The 13,925-nt window shown below is 44.9% G+C and overlaps 1 protein-coding gene across 2 annotated transcripts in view; it reads left to right on the top strand.

Moving 5' to 3' along the window:
• The first annotated feature begins 3,478 nt into the window (after nt 1–3,478).
• LOC135510586 (leucine-rich repeat and immunoglobulin-like domain-containing nogo receptor-interacting protein 3) overlaps nt 3,479–13,925 on the top strand; it is a 112,466-nt gene continuing 102,019 nt past the window's right edge. The window contains exon 1 of one of the 2 annotated variants that reach the window (XM_064931628.1): nt 3,479–4,279. The gene's annotated coding sequence lies outside the window, so the exon portion shown is untranslated. The remainder of the gene's footprint in view (nt 4,280–13,925) is intronic. The other variant, XM_064931619.1, reaches the window with a different exon arrangement.

The following is a 13,925-nucleotide window of genomic DNA, read 5'->3' on the forward strand; positions in this document are numbered from 1 at the left end:
GACTTTACAGTAGCCAGCTAAAGTGTGTGTGACTTTACAGTAGCCAGCTAAAGTGTGTGACTTTACAGTAGCCAGCTAAAGTGTACTTTAGTAGCCAGCTAAAGTGTGTGTGACTTTACAGTAGCCAGCTAACGTGTGTGTGACTTTACAGTAGCCAGCTAAAGTGTGTGTGACTTTACAGTAGCCAGCTACAGCATGTGTGTGTGTGACTTTACAGTAGCCAGCTATAGTGTGTGAGACTTTACAGTAGCCAGCTAAAGTGTGTGTGACTTTACAGTAGCCAGCTAAAGTGTGTGTGACTTTACAGTAGCCAGCTAAAGTGTGTGTGACTTTACAGTAGCCAGCTACAGCATGTGTGTGTGTGACTTTACAGTAGCCAGCTATAGTGTGTGTGACTTTACAGTAGCCAGCTAAAGTGTGTGTGACTTTACAGTAGCCAGCTAAAGTGTGTGTGACTTTACAGTAGCCAGCTAAAGTGTGTGTGACTTTACAGTAGCCAGCTACAGCATGTGTGTGTGTGACTTTACAGTAGCCAGCTATAGTGTGTGTGACTTTACAGTAGCCAGCTAAAGTGTGTGTGACTTTACAGTAGCCAGCTAAAGTGTGTGTGACTTTACAGTAGCCAGCTACAGCATGTGTGTGTGTGACTTTACAGTAGCCAGCTATAGTGTGTGTGACTTTACAGTAGCCAGCTAAAGTGTGTGTGACTTTACAGTAGCCAGCTAAAGTGTGTGTGACTTTACAGTAGCCAGCTAAAGTGTGTGTGACTTTACAGTAGCCAGCTAAAGTGTGTGTGACTTTACAATAGCCAGCTAAAGTGTGTGTGACTTTACAGTAACCAGCTAAAGTGTGTGTGACTTTACAGTAGCCAACTAAAGTGTGTGTGATTTTACAGTAGCCAGCTACAGCATGTGTGTGTGTGACTTTACAGTAGCCAGCTATAGTGTGTGTGACTTTACAGTAGCCAGCTGAAGTGTGACATTGCCAAAGCAAGTGAGGGAGACACTATACAAAAGTGAAATAAACAATAAAATGGACAGTAAACATTACACATACAGAAGTTTCAAAACAATAAAGACATTGCAAATGTCATATTATATATATATATACAGTGTTGTAACAATGTACAAATGGTTAAAGTACACAAGGGAAAATAAATAAGCATTAATATGGGTTGTATTTACAGTGGTGTTTGTTCTTCACTGGTTGCCCTTTTCTTGTGGCAACAGGTCACAAATCTTGCTGCTGTGATGGCACACTGTGGAATTTCACCCAGTAGACAAGGGAGTTTATCAGAATTGGATTTGTTTTTGAGTTCTTTGTGGATCTGTGTAATCTGAGGGAAATATGTTTCTCTAATATGGTCATACATTGGGCAGGAGGTTAGGAAATGCAGCTCAGTTTCCACCTAATTTTGTGGGCAGTGTGCACATAGGTTGTCTTCTCTTGAGAGCCATGTCTGCCTACGGCGGCCTTTCTCAATAGCAAGGCTATGCTCACTGAGTCTGTACATAGTCAAAGCTTTTCTTAAGTTTGGGTCAGTCACAGTGGGCAGGTATTCTGCCACTGTGTACTCTCTGTGTAGGGCCAAAAAGCATTCTAATTTGCTCTGTTTTTTTGTAAATTCTTTCCAATGTGTCAAGTAATTATCTTTTTGTTTTCTCGTGATTTGGTTGGGTCTAATTGTGCTGATGTCCTGGGGCTCTGTAGGGTGTGTTTGTGTTTGTGAACAGAGCCCCAGGACCAGCTTGCTTAGGGGACTCTTCTCCAGGTTCATCTCTCTGGAGGTGATGGCTTTGTTATGGAAGGTTTGGGAATCGCTTCCTTTTAGGTAGTTATAGAATTTAACGGCTCTTTTCTGGATTTTGATAATTAGTGGGTATCGGCCTAATTCTGCTCTGCATGCATTATTTGGTGTTCTACGTTGTACACAGAGGATATTTTTGCAGAATTCTGCGTGCAGAGTCTCAATTTGGTGTTTGTCCCATTTTGTGAAGTCTTGGTTGGTGAGCGGACCCCAGACCTCACAACCATAGAGGGCAATGGGCTCTATGACTGATTCAAGTATTTTTAGCCAAATCCTAATTGGTATGTTGAAATTTATGTTCCTTTTGATGGCATAGAATGCCCTTTTTGCCTGGTCTCTCAGATCGTTCACAGCTTTGTGGAAGTTACCTGTGGCGCTGATGTTTAGGACAAGGAATGTATAGTTTTTTGTGTGCTCTAGGGCAACAGTGTCTAGATGGAATTTGTATTTGTGGTCCTGGTGACTGGACCTTTTTTGGAACACCATTATTTTGGTCTTACTGAGATTTACTATCAGGGCCCAGGTCTAACAGAATCTGTGCATAAGGTCTAGGTGCTGCTGTAGGCCCTCCTTGGTTGGTGACAGAAGCACCAGATCATCAGCAAACAGCAGACATTTGACTTCAGATTCTAGTAGAGTGAGGCCGGGTGCTGCAGACTTTTCTAGTGCCCGTGCCAATTCGTTAATATATATGTTGAAGAGGGTGGGGCTTAAGCTGCCTCACCCCACGACCCTGTGTGAAGAAATGTGTGTGTTTTTTGCCAATTTTAACCGCACACTTGTTGTTTGTGTACATGGATTTTATAATGTCGCATGTTTAACCCCCAACACCACTTTCCATCAGTTTGTATAGCAGACCCTCATTCCAAATTGAGTCAAAGGCTTTTTTGAAATCAACAAACCATGAGAAGTCTTTGCCTTTGTTTTGGTTTGTTTGGTTGTCAATTAGGGTGTGCAGGGTGAATACATGGTCTGTTGTACAGTAATTTGGTAAAAAGCCCAGTACATTGTTTTCATTGAGGAAATGTACGAGTCTGCTGTGAATGATAATGCAGAGGATTTTCCCAAGGTTACTGTTGACGCATATTCCACGGTAGTTATTGGAGTCAAATTTGTCTCCACCTTTGTGGATTGGGGTGATCTCTCTCTCTCTCTGTCAATTCAATTTCAATTCAATTCAATTCAATTCAAGGGGCTTTATTGGCATGGGAAACATGTGTTAACATTGTCTCTCTGTTGCTCTCTGTCTCTCTCTCTCTCTCTCTCTCTCTCTCTCTGTCTTTCTGTCCCTCCCTCCCTCCCTCCCTCCCTCCCTCCCTCCCTCCCTCCCTCCCTCCCTCCCTCCCTCCCTCCCTCCTCCCTCCCTCCCTCCCTCCCTCCCTCCCTCTCTCTGTCTCTCTGTCCCTCTGTCTCTCTTTCTCTCTCTCTATGTGTCTGTCTCTCTCTTTCTCTCTGTCTCTATCTGTCTCTCTGTCTCTCTGTATCTCTCTCTCTCTCTGTCTCTCTCTCTCTCACTCCCTCAAACATGTGATTGGTTGACATTTATGTATTACAATGTTACGAATTTGTTCCCGTCTGACTCTTGCAAGAAGATCCCTTAGCCCTGAGCCCAACAGCAGCAATAGGCAGAGACAGTTAGACAGAGAGTGGTGAGAGAGAGAGACAGAGAGAGAGAGAGAGAGAGAGAGAGAGAGAGAGAGAGAGTGCGATGAAGAGAGAGAGGGAGAGAGCAAAAGAGAGAGACAGAGAGAAAGAGGCGGAGAGAGCATGAGAGAGAAGAGACTGGGAGACAGAGGCAAACAGAGAGTGAGGGAGAGAGAAAGAAAGAAAAAGAAATAGAGCGAGAGAGAGAGAAAAAGAGCAGGGAGAGAGCTAGAGAAGGGAGAGAGCGAGAGAAAGAGAAGGGAGAGAGTAAGAGTAGGGAGAGAGCGAGAGCGAGTGAGACGCTGACACTGAGAGAGACGCACCCTGTAAAAGAGGCAGAGTCAACAGCTACAGCAACAGAGCTCCCTTTCTCTCTCACACACAGACAGAGAACCAGACCCATTCCAGGGGAGACGGTGAGCACACACCCCCACTGAGGAGCACCGACTCTTGGGAGGAGATCCCACACCCCGCCCCTCCTCCGTCTGTGTGTTTTTGCAAAAAAACTGGAAGAGAGACGTAGGTGAGAGTGAAGGAAGGAGGGATGAGTGGCTTGTTTGGCACAGCTGCTGATGCTAGAGGCTGAGAACGAGGGACGCTGAGGAAGAGAGAGAGAAAAGGGATCTGAAGACCAGAGGATTGGAGGAGAGGAAGACTGGCACGTGTAGAGCTTCTCAAACATATGGACAGAGACAAGAGAGGGACACAGTGTCGGGGAACACACACACAAACACACACACATCACACGCACAAACATCACACACACATCACACACACACACACACAGGCACCGATGAGGAGGGAACAGGGACCACACTTCAGTCCTGGGTGAGTTAACTTCTACTGACAGTAACCATGAGCCAAACACACACAAACACACACACGCACTCATACACAAAGGTGTAAACGTGACACACACACACAAACACACGCACACACAGATGCAATCAGATATTTGCACATACTCATACACACAGACATAAACATACCAACTCATAAACATACTGAGGTCAATAGATGACTGTGTGTGTGTCATTACACGGCTCTCTACCCTGACCAGTCTGACACTATCTCACCAGGGTTAGGAGAGAGAGAACAGATCAGAGTGGGAAAGAGGAGTGTGATTGTTTACCTGTGGATGAATGTGAGCGAGTGTGATTGTTTACCTGTGGATGAATGTGAGCGAGTGTGTTGTTTACCTGTGGATGAATGTGAGCGAGTGTGATTGTTTACCTGTGGATGAATGTGAGCGAGTGTGTGTGTTTACCTGTGGATGAATGTGAGCGAGTGTGTGTGTTTACCTGTGGATGAATGTGAGCGAGTGTGATTGTTTACCTGTGGATGAATGTGAGCGAGTGTGTGTGTTTACCTGTGGATGAATGTGAGCGAGTGTGTGTGTTTACCTGTGGATGAATGTGAGCGAGTGTGTGTTTACCTGTGGATGAATGTGAGCGAGTGTGTGTGTTTACCTGTGGATGAATGTGAGCGAGTGTGTGTTTACCTGTGGATGAATGTGAAGCTGTAGTTGTAGTTGTATCCAACCAGAGAAGTGATTGGTAGCTGTAATTGTGTTGTTTCCACCAGAGTGGATGATTGGTAGCTGTAGTTGTAGTTCTATCCAACCAGAGAAGTGATTGGTAGCTGTAATTGTAGTTGTATCCAACCAGAGAAGTGATTGGTAGCAATAATTGTAGTTGTATCCAACCAGAGAAGTAATTGGAAGCAATAATTGTAGTTGTATCCAACCAGAGAAGTAATTGGAAGCAATAATTGTAGTTGTATCCAACCAGAGAAGTAATTGGTAGCTGTAATTGTAGTGGTATCCAACCAGAGCAGTAATTGGTAGCTGTAATTGTAGTTGTATCCAACCAGAGCAGTAATTGGTAGCTGTAATTGTAGTTGTATCCAACCAGAGAAGTGATTGGTAGCTGTAATTGTAGTTTTATCCAACCAGAGAAGTGATTGGTAGCTGTAATTGTAGTTGTATCCAACCAGAGAAGTAATTGGAAGCAATAATTGTAGTTGTATCCAACCAGAGAAGTGATTGGTAGCTGTAATTGTAGTTGTATCCAACCAGAGAAGTAATTGGTAGCTGTAATTGTAGTTGTATCCAACCAGAGAAGTAGTTGGTAGCTGTAATTGTAGTTGTATCCAACCAGAGAAGTAATTGGTAGCTGTAATTGTAGTTGTATCCAACCAGAGAAGTAGTTGGTAGCTGTAATTGTAGTTGTATCCAACCAGAGAAGTAATTGGTAGCCTACTGTATGGGGAGTTGGTAGAGTTGAGTTTGCAGTCAGCACAGCTCAACCCTCTGTCATGAATGTTATGCTATACTGCCAGCAGCATTTCATAGCTGATTTCCCAGGCTGTCGTGATGATGTATGTAATGATGTATGTGTACTGTATGTCACGATGCTGAGTGTAAACACATATGTCCGTGGCTGTAACACGGCCACATTTCATCTAGAACTTTATGAATATGATTTACAGCCTATAAAATAGTGATTGTAGGATTTCCTCTGTTATGTTGTTATAGCTGTCTCTAGCTGTCTGTCTGTTATGTTGTTGTAGCTGTCTCTCGCTGTCTCTCTGTTATGTTGTTGTAGCTGTCTCTCGCTGTCTCTCTGTTATGTTGTTGTAGCTGTCTCTAGCTGTCTGTCTGTTTTGTTGTTGTAGCTGTCTCTAGCTGTCTGTCTGTTATGTTGTTGTAGCTGTCTCTCGCTGTCTGTCTGTTATGTTGTTGTTGCTGTCTGTCTGTTATGTTGTTGTGCTGTGTTATGCTGTCTGTCTGTCTGTCTGTCTGTCTGTCTGTCTGTCTGTCTGTCTGTCTGTCTGTCTGTCTGTTTGGTTGTTGTTGCTGTCTGTCTGTTATGTTGTTGTTGCTGTCTCTAGCTGTCTGTCTGTTATGTTGTTGTAGCTGTCTCTCGCTGTCTGTCTGTTTTGTTGTTGTAGCTGTCTCTAGCTGTCTGTCTGTTTTGTTGTTGTAGCTGTCTCTAGCTGTCTGTCTGTTATGTTGTTGTAGCTGTCTCTCGCTGTCTGTCTGTTATGTTGTTGTTGCTGTCTGTCTGTGATGTTGTTGTGCTGTGTTATGCTGTCTGTCTGTCTGTCTGTCTGTCTGTCTGTCTGTCTGTCTGTCTGTTTGGTTGTTGTTGCTGTCTGTCTGTTATGTTGTTGTTTCTGTCTCTAGCTGTCTGTCTGTTATGTTGTTGTAGCTGTCTCTCGCTGTCTGTCTGTTTGGTTGTTGTTGCTGTCTGTCTGTTATGTTGTTGTGCTGTGTTATGCTGTCTGTCTGTCTGTCTGTCTGTCTGTCTGTCTGTCTGTCTGTCTGTCTGTCTGTCTGTCTGTTTGGTTGTTGTTGCTGTCTGTCTGTTATGTTGTTGTGCTGTGTTATGCTGTATGTCTGTCTTTCTGTCTGTCTGTTTGGTTGTTGTAGCTGTCTCTCGCTGTCTGTCTGTTTGGTTGTTGTTGCTGTCTGTCTGTTATGTTGTTGTGCTGTGTTATGCTGTCTGTCTGTCTGTCTGTCTGTCTGTCTGTCTGTTTGGTTGTTGTTGCTGTCTGTCTGTTATGTTGTTGTTGCTGTCTCTAGCTGTCTGTCTGTTATATTGTTGTTGCTGTCTGTCTGTTTGGTTGTTGTTGCTGTCTGTCTATTGTGTTGTTGTGCTGTGTTATGCTGTCTGTCTGTGTGGTTGTTGTTGCTGTCTGTCTGTTATGTTGTTGTGCTGTGTTATGCTGTCTGTCTGTCTGTCTGTCTGTCTGTCTGTCTGTGTGGTTGTTGTTGCTGTCTGTCTGTTATGTTGTTGTGCTGTGTTATGCTGTCTGTCTGTCTGTCTGTCTGTCTGTCTGTCTGTCCGCCTGTCTGTCTGTCTGTCTGTGTGGTTGTTGTTGCTGTCTGTCTGTTATGTTGTTGTGCTGTGTTATTTATGCTGTCTGTCTGTCTGTTTGGTTGTTGCTGTGCTATTTATGCTGTCTGTCTGTCTGTCTGTCTGTCTGTCTGTCTGTCTGTGTGGTTGTTGTTGCTGTCTGTCTGTTATGTTGTTGTGCTGTGTTATGCTGTCTGTCTGTCTGTCTGGCTGTCTGGCTGTCCGCCTGTCTGTCTGTCTGTCTGTGTGGTTGTTGTTGCTGTCTGTCTGTTATGTTGTTGTGCTGTGTTATTTATGCTGTCTGTCTGTCTGTTTGGTTGTTGTTGTTGCTGTCTGTCTGTTATGTTGTTGTAGCTGTCTCTAGCTCTCTGTCTGTTATGTTGTTGTGCTGTGTTATGCTGTCTGTCTGTCTGTCTGTTATGTTGTTGTAGCTGTCTCTAGCTGTCTGTCTGTTATGTTGTTGTAGCTGTCTCTAGCTGTCTGTCTGTTTGGTTGTTGTTGCTGTCTGTCTGTTATGCTGTTGTGGCTGTCTCTAGCTGTCTGTCTGTCTGTTATGTTGTTGTGCTGTGTTATGCTGTCTGTCTGTTATGTTGTTGTAGCTGTCTCTAGCTGTCTGTCTGTTATGTTGTTGTTGTTGCTGTCTGTCTGTTATGTTGTTGTTGTCTGCTGTCTGTCTGTTATGTTGTTGTAGCTGTCTCTAGCTGTCTGTCTGTCTGTTATGTTGTTGTAGCTGTCTCTAGCTGTCTGTCTGTTTGGTTGTTGTTGCTGTCTGTCTGTTATGTTGTTGTAGCTGTCTCTAGCTGTCTGTCTGTTATGTTGTTGTAGCTGTCTCTAGCTGTCTGTCTGTTATGTTGTTGTAGCTGTCTCTAGCTGTCTGTGTGTTATGTTATGCTGTTGTCTGTCTGTTATGCTGTCTGTCTGTTATGTTGTTGTAGCTGTCTCTAGCTGTCTGTCTGTTATGTTGTTGTAGCTGTCTCTAGCTGTCTGTCTGTTATGTTGTTGTAGCTGTCTCTAGCTGTCTGTCTGTCTGTTATGTTGTTGTAGCTGTCTCTAGCTGTCTGTCTGTCTGTTATGTTGTTGTAGCTGTCTCTAGCTGTCTGTCTGTTTGGTTGTTGTTGCTGTCTGTCTGTTATGTTGTTGTAGCTGTCTCTAGCTGTCTGTCTGTCTGTTATGTTGTTGTAGCTGTCTCTAGCTGTCTGTCTGTTTGGTTGTTGTTGCTGTCTGTCTGTTATGTTGTTGTAGCTGTCTCTAGCTGTCTGTCTGTTTGGTTGTTGTTGCTGTCTGTCTGTTATGTTGTTGTAGCTGTCTCTAGCTGTCTGTCTGTTATGTTGTTGTAGCTGTCTCTAGCTGTCTGTCTGTTATGTTGTTGTAGCTGTCTCTAGCTGTCTGTCTGTCTGTTATGTTGTTGTAGCTGTCTCTAGCTGTCTGTCTGTTTGGTTGTTGTTGCTGTCTGTCTGTTATGTTGTTGTAGCTGTCTCTAGCTGTCTGTCTGTTATGTTGTTGTAGCTGTCTCTAGCTGTCTGTCTGTCTGTTATGTTGTTGTAGCTGTCTCTAGCTGTCTGTCTGTCTATGTTGTTGTAGCTGTCTCTGTCTGTTATGTTGTGTAGCTGTTATGTCTGTTGTTGTAGCTGTCTCTAGCTGTCTGTCTGTTATGTTGTTGTAGCTGTCTCTAGCTGTCTGTCTGTCTGTTATGTTGTTGTAGCTGTCTCTAGCTGTCTGTCTGTTATGTTGTTGTAGCTGTCTCTAGCTGTCTGTCTGTCTGTTATGTTGTTGTGCTGTGTTACGCCGTGTGCTCCTTTGGTTCAGCTCATTATGATGAGTATATTATTTAGGCTAAAATTGCAAGCTTTATTGTATTTGTATCATTGCAAATAATCCGTAATGATATTCTGCTCCTGGAGATTCTGCCCAGCCCTGATTTAAAACATGGTAATAGTCTAGTAACAACCTGGTGATAATACAGTGCTTCCATTAAGTTTTGTCTTGTGTGATAAAGCAACAATATCGGCTTACTGTGTTAAAACGTATGGTGATTTGGGGCTGAAGCGATACTAACCATGGCTGGATTGATGGCTGCTAATGACCTAACCTGACCTTGTTAAGGTCAGCTGTTGTAACCTGACGTAAGTGATCATAATATGTTATGACAGTGGCAATCAGGTTTTTTTTCTCCTCGCTGCCAGAAGCTCTGTTACATCACACATCATTGTCCCTCGCTCTCTTTCTCAATCTCCATTACTCTCTCTCTCCCCCCTCTTCCCCTTCCTCTCCTTCTCTATCTGGTCAGTTTTCATCTCCTCTTTCTATCAAGTCTTGTGTATCATAGTGTTCTCTGTGTGTTTCCAAGGGGTTCGTCTGGCTGGAGAAATGTTACATTCACCCCCAAAATACACACCAATTACTGAAGCTGGCCAGCCCTACAACCATATGGTCAGTCTGAATGTGGGTCCTAAACAGGAGAGTTGTACCTCATTGGAAATCGGCTTTGCAATGCCCCTAACAGGAAGATAAACATGTTGATGCAAGATCCTCCCCAACAATCTGCAACCTTTTTTCCTATTCTGATATCAAGTCATTGTTTTGCCAGACATTTCCCTTTTTGATAGAAATGTCCATTAGAAGGAAGTCCAGACCAACTCTGCTCTCCTCTCAGATCCAGACCTCCATCTGGTAAACATTGAACCGTCACACACAAACACACACCCACAAACACATACACTCACACACACACACTGTAGTGGGGAAATGAATTGAGACATGCCGTGCTGTATTTACTTAGAGAATTGTCCATTGTTATATGTTATTGTTTTTTGCTGATACAGGCGTGTCTTGTGTGATTTAGTCATAAGTCTGGGCATGCAGATAAGAGCCGTTTGGGTGCAACCGCAGTATGTGACTCTCCTGTCTCTCTCTATGTCTCTGTCTCTCTCTGTCTCCTTCTCTCTGTCTCTCTCTGTCTCTCTCTCTCTCTGTCTCTCTGTGTCTCTCTCTCTCTGTCTCTCTCTCTGTCTCTCTCTCTCTCTGTGTCTCTCTCTGTCTCTCTCTCTCTGTCTCTCTGTCTCTCTCTCTCTCTGTGTCTCTCTGTCTCTCTCTCTCTCTCTCTGTCTCTCTGTGTCTCTCTCTCTCTGTCTCTCTCTCTCTGTCTCTCTCTCTCTGTGCCAGCCAGAGAGCATGAAATAGTAAAGTAATTACATTTGGCCCACCTATAACCCTGTTAGTACAGAACTGTAACACACACACACACACACACCCCCCCTTTAGTGGAGTTAGTGTGAAGGCTGCCTGGGCCACGCTATTGCTGCTGCTGAGCTGCTGAGCTGCTGAGCTGCTGAGCTGCTGAGATGGATGCCATGATGGAGTGGAAAGGTGGAAAAGAGAGAGAGATTGAACATAGATGTAGAGGGATATACAGTGCATTCGGAAAAAATTCAGACCCCTTGACTTTCTACACTTCTTGTGACGTTACAGCCTTAATCTAAAATGTATTTAAAAAAATGTTTCTCATCAGTCTACACACAGTAACCCATAATGACAAAGCAAAAACTGTTTTTAAGAAATGATTGCAAACGTATAAAAAAAAACCTGAAATCACATTTACATAAGTAATCAGACCCTTTACTCTGTACTTTGTTGAAGCACCTTTGGCAGTGATTACATCCTCTAGACGTATTGGGCTATGACGCTACAAGCTTGGCACACCTGTATTTGGGGTGTTTCTCCCAGTCTTCTCTGCAGATCCTCTAAAGCTCTGTCAGGTTGGATGGGAGTGTTGCTGCACAGCTATTTTCAGATCTCTCCAGAGATAGTTGATCAGGTTCAAGTCTGGGCTCTGGCTGGGCCACTCAAGGTCATTCAGAGACTTGTCCTGAAGCCACTCCTGCATTGTTTTGGCTGTGAGCTCAGGGTCATTTCCTTTTTGAAGGTGAACCTTTGCCCTAGGTCCTGAGCGCTATAGAGCAGGTTTTCATCAAGGATCTCTCTGTACTTTGTTCTGTTCAGCTTTCCGATCATGACTAGTCTCCCAGTCCCTGCTGTTGAAAAACATCCCCATAGCATGATGCTGTTTTGGCTGTGTGCTTAGGGTCATTGTCCTTTTTGAAGGTGAACCTTTGCCCTAGGTCCTGAGCGCTCTACAGCAGGTTTTCATCAAGGATCTCTCTGTACTTTGTTCCGTTCAGCTTTCCGATCATGACTAGTCTCCCAGTCCCTGCTGTTGAAAAACATCCCCATAGCATGATGCTGCCACCACCATGCTTCACCGTACGGATGGTGCCTTTAGGTGCCTTTTGGCAAACTCCAAGCGGGCTGTCATGCGCCTTTTACTTTGGACTGGCTTCCGTTTGGCCACTCTACCATAAATGCCGATTGGTGGAGTGCTGCAGAGATGGTTGTCCTTCTGGAAGGTTCTCCCATCTCCACAGAGGAACTTTGGAGCTCTGTCAGAGTGACCACTGGGTGCTGGACTTTCTGACAGGCCGCCCCCAGGTGATGAAGGTTGAAAACAACATCTCCACTTCGCTGACCCTCAACACTGAGGCCCCACAAGGATGTGAGCTCAGCCCTCTGCTGTACTCCCTGTTCACCCACGACTGTGTGGCCATGCACGCCTCCAACTCAATCATCAAGTTTGCAGACAACACAATAGTAGTGGGCTTGATCACCAACGACGAGACAGCCTACAGGGAGGAAGTGAGGGCTCTGGGAGTGTGGTGTCAGGAAAACAACCTCTCACTCAACGTCATCAAAACAAAGGAGATTTTTGTTGAGCAGAGGGAGCACCCCCCTATCCACATCGAAGAGACAGCAGTGAAGAAGGTGGAAAGTCACAGGGTGGTCCACCCACACAGTCTGCATGGTGGAGAAGGTGCAACAGAGGGTGGTGAGGTCTGCACAACGCATCACCGGGGGCAAACTACCTGCCCTCCATGACACCAAAAGCACCCGATGTCACAGGAAGGCCAAAAAGATAATCAAGGACAACAACCACCCGAGCCACTGCCTGTTCACCCCGCTACCATCCAGAAGGCGAGGTCAGTACAGGTGCATCAAAGCAGGGACCGAGAGACTGAAAAACAGCTTCTATCTCAAGGCCATCAGACTGCTAAACAGAAATCACTAACTCAGTGATGCTGCCTACATTGAGACCCAATCACTGGACACTTTAATAAATGGATCACTAATCACTTTAAACAATGCCACTTTAAATAATGCCACTTTAATAATGCCACTTTACTGTTTACATATCTTATATTACTCATATAATATGTATATACTGTATTTTATACCATCTACTGCACCTTGCCTATGCCGCTCGACCATCGCTCATCCATAGTTATATGTACATGTTCTCTTTCACCCCTTTTAGATTTGTGTGTATGAGGTAGTTGTTGGGGAATTGTTAGATTACTTGTTAGAGTTTACTGCACTGTCAGAACCAGAAGCACAAGCATTTCGCTACACTCGCATCAACATCTGCTAACCATGTGTATGTGACCAATACAATTTGATTTGATTTGGTCACCTCCCTGACCAAGGCCGTTCTCTCCTGATTGCTCAGTGTTGCCAGGCAGCCAGCTCTAGGAAGAGTCTTGGTGGTTCCAAACTGCTTTAATTTAAGAATGATGGAGGTCACTGTGTTATTGGGGACCTTTCAATGCTACAGAAATGTGTTTGGTGCACTTCCCCAGATCTGTGCCTCGACACAATCCTGTCTCCTTCGACCTCATGGCTTGGCTTTTGCTTTGACATGCTCTGTCAACTGTGGGGCCTTATGTAGACAGGTGTGTGCCTTTCTAAACCATGTCCAACCATTGATGAGGGAAAAATGTATTTAATCCATTTTAGAATTTTCCTGTAACGTAACAAAATGTGGAAAAAGGGAAGGGGTCTGAATACTTTCTGAATGCAATGTTTAACAGAAACAGAGAAAATGATTGAGAACACTGGAAAAAGAGAGAGGAAGGTGGGATGAGGAATGGAAATAGGAAAGAACAGAGTAAAGGATGTGAAATGCTTAGCCTCTGCATTGGCAGACAGAGAATACTGATGTCTCTCTCTGGTCTCAGGGCACAGCAGGGAGGTGACGATTTATTTACCCACCCAAGGGGAGAAATGAAGAGAGAGAGAGATGGATGGTTTAACACAAGCATGCGGAGGAGAAACATGAGGGAGGAGCGAGAGAAAGGAGGGAGGAGAGAGAAAGGAGGGAGGAAAGAGGGAGGGAGGAGGGAGGGGAGAGGGGGAGGGAGGGAGGGAGGGAGGGAGGGAGGGAGGGAGGGAGGGAGGGAGGGAGGGAGGGAGGGAGGGAGGGAGGGAGGGAGGGAGGGAGGGAGGGAGGGAGGGAGGGAGGGAGAAGTGGGAAGGACAGATGGAGGAAGGAGGGAAGTAGGAGAGAGAAAGGAGGGAGGATAGAGAGAAAAAAAGAAGAAGAGAGAGAATTGAGAGAGGGAAGAGAGAGAGAACAGAGGGAGGAGAGAGAAAGGAGGGAGAAGAGAGAAAGAAGGGAGGAGAGAGAGAAAGGACTAAGGGGGGAGAAAGGAGGGAGGAGAGAGTGGAAAGGACAGAGGGAGGAAAGAGGGAAAATGAGGGAGGAGAAAGGGGAAAGGAGGGAGGAG

Source organism: Oncorhynchus masou, chromosome 3, assembly GCF_036934945.1.
Source record: "Oncorhynchus masou masou isolate Uvic2021 chromosome 3, UVic_Omas_1.1, whole genome shotgun sequence".
NCBI lineage: Eukaryota > Metazoa > Chordata > Actinopteri > Salmoniformes > Salmonidae > Oncorhynchus > Oncorhynchus masou.